Source organism: Triticum dicoccoides, chromosome 1A, assembly GCF_002162155.2.
Source record: "Triticum dicoccoides isolate Atlit2015 ecotype Zavitan chromosome 1A, WEW_v2.0, whole genome shotgun sequence".
NCBI lineage: Eukaryota > Viridiplantae > Streptophyta > Magnoliopsida > Poales > Poaceae > Triticum > Triticum dicoccoides.
This window is the reverse complement of record NC_041380.1, coordinates 501,543,134-501,554,416: the sequence shown is the minus strand read 5'-3', so window position 1 is coordinate 501,554,416 and position 11,283 is coordinate 501,543,134.

Genomic DNA, 11,283 nt, shown 5'->3' with positions numbered 1-11,283 from the left:
ATACAGAAAGCTGTGGCGGTGGAATTAGGTTTTTGGCTCCTGTTCTGATCGTTTGGGGGTACGTGTGTATATATAGGAGGAAGAAGTACGCCGGAGGAGCAACGAGGGGCCCACAAGGCAGGGGGCGCGCCCTAGGGGGGTGCCCCCCACCCTCGTGACCGCCTCTTTTGTTCCTTGGAGCAGGGTCCAAGTCTCCTGGATCACGTTCGGTGAGAAAATCACGTTCCCGGAGATTTTATTCCGTTTGGACTCCGTTTGATATTCCGTTTATCCGAAACACTGAAATAGGCAAAAAAAACAACAATTCTGGGCTGGGCCTCCGGTTAATAGGTTAGTCCCAAAAAGAATATAAAAGTGGAAAATAAAGCCCAATATAGTCCAAAACAGTAGATAATATAGCATGGAGCAATCAAAAATTATAGATACGTTGGAGACGTATCAGGCATCCCCAAGCTTAATTCCTGCTCGTCCTCGAGTAGGTAAATGATAAAAAGAGAATTTTTGATGCGGAGTGCTACTTGGCATAATTTCAATGCAAATCTTCTTAATTGTGGTATGAATATTCAGATTAGAAAGATTCAAGACAAAAGTTTATATTGACATAAAAATAATAATACTTCAAGCATACTAACAAAGCAATTATGTCTTCTCAAAATAACATGGCCAAAGAAAGTTATCCCTATAAAATCATATAGTCTGGCTATGCTCCATCTTCACCACACAAAGTATTCAAATCATGAACAAACCCGATGACAAGCCAAGCAATTGTTTCATACTCTAACTTTTTCAAAACTTTTTCAATCTTCACGCAATACATGAGCGTGAGCCATGGATATAGCACTATGGGTGGAATAGAATGGTGGTTGTGGAGAAGACAAAAAGGAGGGTAAGATAGTCTCACATCAACTAGGCGTATCAACGGGATATGGAGATGCCCATCAATAGATATCAATGTGAGTGAGTAGGGATTGCCATGCAACGGATGCACTAGAGCTATAAATGTATGAAAGCTCAACAAAAGAAACTAGTGGGTGTGCATCCAACTTGCTTGCTCACGAAGACCTAGGGCAATTTGAGGAAGCCCATTATTGGCATATACAAGCCAAGTTCTATAATGTAAAATTCCCACTAGTATATGAAAGTGACAACATATGAGACTCTCTATATGAAGGACATGGTGCTACTTTGAAGCACAATATATGAGACTCGCTATATCATGGTGCTACTTTGAAGCACAAGTGTGGTAAAAGGATAGTAGCATTGCCCCTTTTTATTTATTTTCTTTTTTTGGGCCTTCTTTTTTTCTTTGGCCTTTCTCTTTTTTTTATTGTGACAATGCTCTATTGAATGATGATCATCACACTTTTATTTTTACAACTCAATGATTACAACTCGGTTCTAAAACAAAGTATGACTCTATATGGATGCCTCCGGCGGTGTACCGGGATATGCAATGAATCAAGAGTGACAAGTATGAAGAAATTATGAACGGTGGCTTTGCCACAAATACTTATGTCAACTACACGATCATGCTAAGCAATATGACAATGATGAATGTGTCATGATGAACTAGGTGGCGGAAAGTTGCATGGCAATATATCTCGGAATGGCTATGGAAATGCCATAATAGGTAGGTATGGTGGCTGTTTTGAGGAAGGTATATGGTAGGTGTATGATACCGGCGAAAAGTGTGCGGTATTAGAGAGGCTAGCAAAGGTGGAAAGGTGAGAGTGCGTATAATCCATGGACTCAACATTAGTCATAAAGAACTCATATACTTATTGCAAAAATCTAGAAGTTATCAAAGCAAAGTATTACACGCATGCTCCTAGGGGGATAGATTGGTAGGAAAAGACCATCGCTCATCCCCGACCGCCACTCATCAGGAAGACAATCAATAAATAAATCATGCTTCGACTTCGTTACATAACGGTTCACCATATGTGCATGCTACGGGAAACACAAACTCTAACACAAGTATTCTTTAAATTCACAACTACTCAACTAGCATGACTTTAATATTATCACCTCCATATCTCAAAACAATTATCATGCTTCAATCTTTTCTTAGTATTCAACACACTCAAAAGAAAGTTTCACAAATCTTGAATACCAAGCATATTATTATTAAGCAAATTACCATGCTATTAAGAGACTCTCAAAATAATTTAAGTGAAGCATGAGAGATCAATAGTTTCTTTAAAAAAAATCCACCACCATGCTCTAAAAGATCTAAGTGAAGCACATAGAGCAAAATTATCTAGCTCAAAAGATATAAGTGAAGCACATAGAGCAAAATTATCTAGCTCAAAAGATATAAGTGAAGCACATAGAGCAAAACTACTTAGCTCAAAAGATATAAGTGAAGCACATAGAGTATTCTATCAAATTTTAATTCATGTATGGCTCTCTCAAAAGGTGTGTACAGCAAGGATGATTGTGGCATACTAAGACACAAAGACACAAATAATACAAGACGCTCCAAGCAAAACACATATCATGTTGGTGAATAAAAATATAGCTCCAAGTAAATTACCGATGGAAGTGGACGAAAGAGGGGATGCCTTCCGGGGCATCCCCAAGCTTTGACTTTTTGGTGTCCTTAGATTATCTTGGGGGTGCCATGGGCATCCCCAAGCTTAGGATCTTGCCACTCCTTGTTCCATGGTCCATCAAAAGAATTCACCCAAAACTTGAAAACTTCAGAACACAAAACTCAAAATAGAAAACTCGTGAGCTCCGTTAGCGAAAGAAAACAAAAGACCACTTCAAGGTACTGTAATGAACTCACTCTTTCTTTATATTGGTGTTAGACCTACTGTATTCCAACTTCTCTATGGATTATAAACTATTTTACTAGCCATAGATTCATCAAAATAAGCAAACAACACATGAAAAACAGAATCCGTCAAAAACAGAACAGTCTGTAGTAATATGTATCTAGAGCAAGATCTGGAACCCCAAAAATTCTAAAATAAATTTCTGGACGTGAGGAATTTATCTATTAATCATCTGCAAAAAGAATTAACTAAATATCACTCTTCAAATAAAAATGACAGCAGTTATCGTGAGCGCTAAAGTTTCTGTTTTTCACAGCAAGTTCAACAAGACTTTCCCCAAGTCTTCCCAACGGTTCTACTTGGCACAAACACTAATTAAACACAAAAAACACAAACAAAACAGAGGCTAAATAATTTATTTATTACTAAACAGGAGCAAAAGGCAAGGAATAAAAATAAAATTGGGTTGCCTCCCAACAAGCGCTATCGTTTAACGCCCCTAGCTAGGCATAAAAGCGAGGATAGATCTAAGTATTGCCATCTTTGGTAGGCAATCCATAAGTGGCTCTCATGATAGTTTCATATGGTAATTTTATTTTCTTTCTAGGAAAGTGTTCCATGCCCTTTTTAATGGAAATTGAAATCTAATATTCCCTTCCTTCATATCAATAATCGCACCAACCGTTCTAAGGAAAGGTCTACCAAGAATAATAGGGCAAGAAGGATTGCAATCTATATCAAGAACAATGAAATCTACGGGCACATAATTCCTATTTGCAACAATAAGAACATCATTAATCCTTCCCATAGGTTTCTTAATAGTGGAATCCGCAAGATGCAAGTTTAGAGAGCAATCATCAAAATTACGGAAATCTAGTAAATCACACAAAGTCTTGGGAATAGTAGAGACACTAGCACCCAAATCACACAAAGCATAAAACTCATGATCTTTAATTTTAATTTAAATAGTTGGTTCCCACTCATCATAGAGTTTTCTAGGGATAGAAACTTTCAACTCAAGTTTTTCTTCATAAGATCGCATCAAGGCATCAACAATATGTTTGGTGAAGGCTTTATTTTGACTATAAGCATGTGGAGAATTTAGCACGGATTGAAACAAGGAAATACAATCACTTAAAGAGCAACTTTCATAATTAAATTCCTTGAAATCAAATATAGTGGGTTTAGAAACATCTAGATTTTATTTATTTCAATCCCACTTTCATCAATTTCATCATTAAGATCTAAATACTCTGAATTTCTAGAACGCCTTCTAGGTAAAGGAAGATCATATTCAGTTTCATCAAGATTCATATTGCAAAATAAAGATTTAATAGGAGACACATCAATAACTTTTAGATCACTTGATTTTCGTAGGTATCTGGTTTAGCAGCCATCTTATTAACTAAGGTGGCTTGCATATCCAAAATTTCCGCAGTCATCTTTTCTAAACGAGCAATTTGGGATCTTATACCATCAAATTCTTTAGACATATCATCTAGCTCTTTATTCATATAAGTCATAAAACTTTTTTGTTCCTTAAGCTCGTTTCTAAAGAAATTATTATGCTCAAATTGCAAAACCATAAACTTCCTGACGTTGGTTTCGATCTCCTCTAACCTTTTAAGGTGAAGATCACCAAATCTTGGTTGAGCCATCGCGACAAACAAGCAATCAAACACACGAGCAAACAAAAAGCAAGCGGGCAAAAAGAGGCAAATAGAGAGGGAGGATAGAGAGAGAGAGGGCGAATAAAACGGCAAGGGTGAATTGGGGGGAGAGGAAAACGAGAGGCAAATGGCAAATAATGTAATGCGAGAGATAGGGATTGTGATGGGTACTTGGTATGTTGACTTTTTGCGTAGAGTCCCCGGCAACGGCGCCAGAAATCCTTCTTGCTACGTCTTGAGCTTGTGTTGGTTTTCCCCGAAGAGGAAGGGATGATGCAGCAGAGTAGCGTAAGTATTTCCCTCAGTTTTTGAGAACCAAGGTATCAATCCAGTAGGAGCCCACGCTCAAGTCCCTCGTACCTGCACAAAGCGATAGCTACTGGCAACCAACGCGATTAGGGGTTGTCAAGCCCTTCACGGTCACTTACGAGAGAAAGATCTGATAGATATAATATTTTTGGTATTTTTGGTATAAAGATGCAAAGTAAAAAGTAAAGGCAAAGTAAAAAGCAAAACAAGATTAAAGTGATGGAGATTGATATGATGAGAATAGACCCGGGGGCCATAGGTTTCACTAGTGGCTTCTCTCAAGAGCATAAGTATTCTACGGTGGGTGAACAAATTACTGTTGAGCAATTAACAGAATTGAGCATAGTTATGAGAATATCTAGGCATGATCTGTATATAGGCATCACGTCCGTGACAAGTAGATTGAAACGATTCTGCATCTACTACTATTACTCCACTCATCGACCGCTATCCAGCATGCATCTAGAGTATTAAGTTAAAAACAGAGTAACGCCTTAAGCAAGATGACATGATGTAGAGAGATAAATTCATACAATATGAAATAAATCCCATCTTGTTATCCTCGATGGCAACGATACAATACGTGTCTTGCTGCCCCTTCTGTCACTGGGTAAGGACACCGCAAGATCGAACCCAAAGCTAATCACTTCTCCCATGGCAAGAACTACCAATCTAGTTGGCCAAACCAAACGGATAATTTGAAGAGACTTGCAAAGATAACCAATCATATATAAAAGAATTCAAAGAAGATTCAAACATTATTCATAGATAGACTTGATCATAAACCCACAATTCATCGGTCTCAACAAACACACCGCAAAAACAAGATTACATCAAATAGATCTCCACAAGATAGGGGGAGAACTTTGTATTGAGATTCAAAGAGAGAGAAGAAGCCATCTAGCTACTAACTATGGACCCGAAGGTCTGAGGTAAACTACTCACACTTCATAGGAGGGGCTAGGATGATGTAGAAGCCCTCCGTGATGACGGCCCTCTTCCGGCGGAGCTCCGGAACAGGCCCCAAGATGGGATCTCGTGGATACAGAAAGTTGCGGCGGTGGAATTAGGTTTTTGGCTCCTGTTCTGATCGTTTGGGGGTACGTGTGTATATATAGGAGGAAGAAGTACGTCGGAGGAGCAACGAGGGGCCCATGAGGCAGGGGGCGCGCCCCCCACCCTCGTGACCGCCTCTTTTGTTCCTTGGAGCAGGGTAGGGGCGCGCCCCCCACCCTCGTGACCGCCTCTTTTGTTCCTTGGAGCAGGGTCCAAGTCTCCTGGATCACGTTCGGTGAGAAAATCACGTTCCCGAAGATTTTATTCTGTTTGGACTCCGTTTGATATTTCGTTTATCCGAAACACTGAAATAGGCAAAAAATAGCAATTCTGGGCTGGGCCTCCGGTTAATAGGTTAGTCCCAAAAATAATATAAAAGTGGAAAATAAAGCCCAATATAGTCCAAAACAGTAGATAATAGAGCATGGAGCAATCAAAAATTATAGATAACGTTGGAGACGTATCACGACACATGTGAGTTCGTCGGACTGGTTTGTGCCCTAGACTCGGTATGTGGCTCGGTCGGGGCCTCCGGCTTTAGATGTTAGGCTTAGGTGAGAGGTCTGGGTATTTGGCCCAGCTTGCACCCCTTCATCATATGGATTGGAGTAGCGGCAGATGTTGCCAAGATGGTGGATTCAGGCATATTGTTGTACTACTTTGTAAGGTCCTCGAGAATAATCAATAAAATGGCCTCATGCATCTCCCAGATGCAGAGGCCGGGGGTCATCCTCCTTTTCTAAAAAAATATCAATGTCAAGAAGCTCTAGTTCATTTTCTAGCACTTCAAACATTCCTTGCCCAGTCGTATCATTTACATCTAAAAATCCTACATAGGATTCTTGATGGCTTGCATCAGGGGTACAATCAAGTATGACAAAGAAATACTTTGCACTCTTTATTATCTTAACAATCTTAGACCGAATAGCAGAAGCAAGCAAGTGTATCAACTCATTCTGAATCTTAAAATCAAGATAGTGAGCATGCATTTCATCATTTGTAATATGATGAACATGCTCTTGAATAAGTGGGTCAAATTCAGCTAACTCTCAACCAAACCCAAGAAATTTTCATTGCTATCTTCATACAATTTGCTATTAGTACCACGAAAGGCTAGATTATGCTCGGTAAGAACTTTACAATACAACAATGCAAACGATTCTCAACAAAACTTTTCTCCAGTGCTCCTTTTCACTCTTAAGTTGCCGCTGAGCGGCTTTATCAATAGTTTCATGCTCTTGCAATCTAGTACGCAACTCATACCAAGTGGTCAGATTCAAAACATGGCCTGCACTTGTCTCGTGCTCTTTAAGTCTAGTGCCAAGATATGTCCAATCCATATACCCCTCATTTGCCAAAATACCTTTTCGATTCCCTTTTGCAAATAATTTAGAACCGAAGCAAGTCTCCATTTGAATACAATTCTAGTGTAGAATAGTGCAGAAAACCTCCCTTTGTATTTATCTGTATGACCTTTCTTAAATGGTGTGTCCTTTTGAGGGCCCTTTTGTGCTGAAAATAATAATTTGATTAGAATCAAGGGAATCCCAATGTCTTGGATCAAATATGTCAAGATGCAAATAATCACCAACATCCACATTAGGTGAAGTATTCAAGTTACCATCAATATTACTAGCCCCAATGTCATCGCAATTTTGTTCATCCTCAACATCATTTTCTATCTCTCTCTAGCCATCTCTAGGGTTAGGATCAATGTCAACATTATTATCACATGCATGCTCTTGATCAAGTGACTTATTATTGGAGGACACTTTGTGGTTTTTTTGTAACAAACTTATCCATATCTCCTTTCTGGGACCGAGTTAAATCCTATATTTTTAGTTTCTTCAAACGCTTTTGGTAACCATATTCATGTTTTCTAGATGAAGACATGACTTGCCACTTTGATCTTGCAATAGTAGACGCCTAATAGATGAAAAGAATAAAATTAACTACAAGATTTCAGTAAAGAAAAATAGTGGGTGGAAATCAAAACTCAAAGTCACGAGCTCATGAGAACACCAATATCGTTGCGAAGATGCCTAAAAAAATCAGAGATCGAGAGATGGCCTAAAATTTCCTTCCCTTCACATAGTCCTCCCTGCCGGCTGCTATTTGGGTGGTCGTGTCATCCTGCCTCGTGAAAAGAACTTGCCACGTTGGATTTGAACCGCCCAACCAGGGATTCAAGAGCAAGGAAAGAGGGCCGGAGTGTGGAGGTATGCTTCTTGACTCCACACTTCTTCACGCGCGACAAACACAAATAACAACGAAGACTGAAGAGGCCCATCTATATAGAGGAATAGTTACACATCGATCCTACTCCATGCCTTAAGCGTCGGTAATAGGCTATTTCGCCAACGGCGCACACACCCCTCCGCCCTGGGCCCGTGACCCATTTACTTTTCTTTTCTTTTCTATTAACCTTCAAAAAATGGGTGTGTGACGTGATTCAAACTCCACACCTTTTGTTTTTAGTTCAAACCGCGGTAACCAAGTGTCACACCTTACCTGTTGTGCCTATTTTTCTTCTTCAAATGTAATGCTAAAAAACGCATCGGTTTTCCTGTTCGCTTTTCTTATTTCGGTTTTGTTTGGCCGATTATTTCTGTTTATTTTTTTTCAGTTTCTTTTCCTTTTCTAAAATTCATGAAGTTTTTTAGAATCGTGAGCTTTTATTTAAATCCGTCATTTTTCGAATTCATGAATTTTACAGAAAACCAGCGAACCTCTTTCGTTTCGTGAACATTTTTTACAAAATCAATGTATTTTTTTCAAAATCCAGGATCCTTTTCACAATTACTATGAACTTTTTTTGAATTCGTGAACCTATTTTTTGAAACTTTTTGTGAAATTCATAATTTTTTTGATTTAGCTAACTTTTTCAAATCCATGAAGTTTCTTGAGTTCACAAACCTTTTCCTTTTTTCAGAAGTCAACGGTTGACTGGCCAGCCATGGTGCGCCCTGGAGCGAGCAACCACGCCGCCATGATGTTGGGCCGGCCCAGAGAATGTGGGCGCGTGGGCGCTGGTTCTCCTAGCTAGCGCTTTTTTATTAGGAGGTCTCCTAGTTATAAGTTATTTTTCAGTCTGGTGCACACCCCTCCTCCACTTGGGCCAGCCCATTATACTTTTATTTCCTTCTTTCGACCTCACGGTCCTAAACGGGTTTCTTTTTTTGGAAGAGACCAGCTAGTTTTATCAAGCTTCTAGAAACTTCCAGCTGATTTTCGAAAGCTTCTAGAAGCTTATGACCACTTTTTTATTGGATAGGTTATTCAACTTATTTTTTTTCTTTTTGGGTTTTATTTTTCTTTTTCAAAATGCGTGGAATTTTTTCAAATTCAAAACTTTCTTCAATTTTTTTAAACCGTGAACTTTTCTTCAAGTTCGTGATTTTTTTCATATCCACGACTTATTTTTACCAAATCTGTATTTTTTTCAAATTTGTGAATTCTTTTTCCAAAATCGATGACTTTTTTCAAATCCGAGAACTTTTTTTAAAATCCATGAACATTTTCAATTTCATGATCATTCCCCTTCAAAATCGATCAACCTTTTCAAACTGGTGAGTTTTTATCAAAATCCACAATCTTTTTTCAAATCCATGAACATTTTTCAAATTCGGCAAACTTTTTCTATTTTGTTTTTAAAATGATTTTCTTGAGAAGTCAACGGTCAACGGTTAACAGGTGACTGCTCAACCGCAGCCACCAACCGGGTAAACCAGCGACTCCCAAACAAGCGATCACCTCCTTTGTTGGGTCGATCACCTCTGGCTACTCTCTCTGGTGCTTAAGGTGCTGGGGAGGCGCTCTCCTTGTACGATTTCAGTACGATGAGTGATCTAATGGTGTCATGCACTTTGCCGCAAAAGTATGAAATGATTTGATTTCATGTTTCGGACCGAAATCATAGGAAAACTATCGTACGTACACACAGCATCGTTAAAAGAACACAAATTCAAAGCTTTCATGCGATAGGGTGGTCTAATATAAGAAAAAGGGTTTCCCCCGCTTTATATTATAAAGCATACCACCAAGCATCCAAAGTGACAAAGTCAAGTACAATAAGTCATAGAATCATGTCGGGGACACAGCAAGACAAGCCCCAAATAAAGGGTTGTCTAATATCAGCACTCCTGACTACTAAACGAAGGAATTGCAATTTTTGCCAGCCACTACCATGTTAAAAAATGAAGAGCACCGGCAAACTTCTGTTGTATCTATCTGTCAAAAAGAAAAAAAGAACTATAATTATCACACGATCAACCAAGGAAAGTGCTAGAGTTTTTTCTTCAAGCACCGAAAGAAAGACATAGCATTATAATTTTTTTTGCGAGAAAGATTTCGATCTATTCATTTCAATCATGGTAGTACAACGAACACTAAAAAAAGAAAATATCGAAGCCCGTAGACCACCTAGCGACGACTACAAGCACTAAAGTGAGCCGAAGGCACGCCGCTGTCATCACCCCTCCCTCACCGGCATTCTGAATTATTATTTTTTTAAAACGGGGCAAAAGATTTGCCATTTTCATTGATTAAGAAGAAGAGAATTGCACGGTTAATTAACGGAAAACCAAGCTAAAACCGATACAACTCAACCCACGTGACATGGGCACCACCGGCCAACTTGGCCACCGACATGGGACACAAAGCTGCAAAGAAGAAAAGCATTCGTCGAGGAGTCGCAAGCGTCATCGTCATCACCGGTTGCCTCGAACGAGCGACTCCGACTTCACCATTGAGCTCCAACCGCGAAGCCAACCCGCAAACAGCCGCATAGAAGCCACGACGGCACATGCCACCAGATGGCCACACACGCAAGCAGCCAACAACTCCGACTTTGACGACGAGCCTCACCAGGGAAATATGCAGGACTTGCGCCGACCGTGCCCTCAAAGCACCTCGGACACGCCGGGAAGAGCCGACTACCGAAGTCCACGCCGCGACCCGAGCTCCTCTCGACGACATCATTGTTGCCAAACAGAAACCAGCGCCCTGCCTCAGCAAACTACACGGCGAAGATGCCGCCATCCACGACGAAGATGCCGCAATCCACCAGTCTCCCAGTCGTAGCCGGCTCCGAGACGATGCCCCCAAGGAGGAGAAAGACGCGAAGACGCCTCCATCGCCCGACCCAGCGAAGCTGAGGTTTCCCTCCGGAGCCAAAGCCGTGGGGAGAAGGAGCACACCTCCACGGCGACGCTTCCAAGAAAGATCACGGCACCCGCGGGCACCGCCGTCGCCGGCTCCGAAGAAGGCCGGAGCAAAGATTTCTCCCGAAGATGCGCCGACCACCTACCACCACCGACCGCCACCCACCAGCCACCACCTGCTGAGGCCGACCTCATTCTTGCCACGGGATCCCACGATCCACCGCGACCAGACACGCACCACCCCCTGGCCGAAGCCGCCGTCCACCACCGCAACACCACCGTAGCCACCTCCACCGCAGCAACCCA